Source organism: Epinephelus moara, chromosome 13, assembly GCF_006386435.1.
Source record: "Epinephelus moara isolate mb chromosome 13, YSFRI_EMoa_1.0, whole genome shotgun sequence".
NCBI lineage: Eukaryota > Metazoa > Chordata > Actinopteri > Perciformes > Serranidae > Epinephelus > Epinephelus moara.
In genome coordinates this window covers 7,248,370-7,249,985 of record NC_065518.1, presented here as the reverse complement: position 1 = coordinate 7,249,985, position 1,616 = coordinate 7,248,370, and the positions used below count along the sequence as shown (strand labels likewise).

General features: G+C 39.2%; 1 non-coding gene across 1 annotated transcript; it reads left to right on the top strand.

The window, feature by feature from the left end:
* The first annotated feature begins 733 nt into the window (after positions 1–733).
* Positions 734–805, top strand: trnac-gca (transfer RNA cysteine (anticodon GCA)). The gene has a single exon. It is a non-coding gene; the product is annotated as a tRNA-Cys (tRNA).
* Positions 806–1,616: the final 811 nt, after the last annotated feature.

Sequence of the window (1,616 nt, the reverse complement as noted above, 5' to 3'; positions counted from 1 at the left end):
TATACGGACTGGAGCTCAAGGCGAGGAGGAGTCAAGCGTGAAGCACGGAGCCATCACGGTGCCTTCATAACCATCGGATATAGGAAGTTTCACTTGTTGTGTGTAGGTGATAAGAAACCAGATTGTGCTAATGTAAAGCTTCAAAGTAACCCACTGAACACATTATGTTAAAAGCTCTATGTTGATCCAAATAAGATTTTATCTGACGTTTATCACAACTTTAAGTAAAGCGTGGAAAATCACAGCAACAACTGTCATCATCCCACGGGAAAGCTGTGAATTACGAGTGCACATGAAGGCAGCTTCAAATGCATCTGTAATAACCTTAAAAGGAGCCGCAACTTACCGACTGTTATACCAACGTAACCGTAACCACAGTGCTCTATTTTAACACTATAATGATGTAATTAACATATTAATGTCCGTGAAACTAAAACACTTTAAACCATTGACGACAAATTCAGACAAACTGTGGGTGAGATATAACACAGCAAGACCCCTGAGTAACAGTTAGTTTATTTTGGCGCACTCTGCCGGGGAATAGCGGACATTGTAGCGGCCATTTTCTTTACACTGTGAACGTAAAGCCAAAGCTAAATGTTACGTTACGGTTTACACCGTACAGGTTATCAGTGCTAACACACGTCGTAGTCTGATACATACAACAAAAAACACCCAGAAACACAGTAACATATACAGTTAAATACTATGTGTTTTCCCTTCATAATGCATCGGGGGTATAGCTCAGTGGTAGAGCATTTGACTGCAGATCAAGAGGTCCCCGGTTCAAATCCGGGTGCCCCCTCTTTTTTTCCAACCGCCATTACGTCTTGTGTTTGTTGAGTTATCGTTTAAATACACGGTGAAGGTGAATCTACGACCAACTGTCACCGTAATTTGCCGGTTAACGACTATTGTACAAGCCTTACCCGCCTTGGAAGCCAATTTCGTTGCATCATGAGACCTCAACTAAAATATAACAAACGTAACAATATGTTTTACTCACTTTTTTTAAGCAATTCAATTATCGTTTCAATATGCTTTAAATCATTTTATGTTAGCATTAATGCTAGCACCAATTGGACTCTTCCACCCCCTATTTAGAATGGTACGTTCCACCTGCACTACTTCAGCTTTGAGGATGGAGAGACGTTTTTAAAGTTTTTAAACTTGTTAATTAATCTCACAAGTGTTACTATCCTCGCTTCAATGTCTGTACATCGAACTGTAAGTCATATTTTGATATAATTAATACTTGTTTGTTCGTTATTTGTTAAGATAATTGGACTCTTCAGCAGCTAGCTCTGGTCATGCTAATTAACTTAGAGCAGCTAGCAGCAATGTTAGCTAGCTTCTTACCTGTGTGGAGGTTGTGTTCATTACCTCTCTCAGCCGTTGATTTGCCACTGGAAATCCTATTCTGAAACGTTAATTTGTTAACTAAGAGCAGTCAACATATCAGTATGTTAATTCAGCTCTTCTAACTCTTCGTCACGTTACAAAGAGTCTGTTTTGTTGGTCTGTGGGACCTAACTAACATTAATATATCAATCAATATACAATCAATATATATGTTGTTGGCTGTCTCTGGCTCCATCTTGTGGCAGTGTATTGTA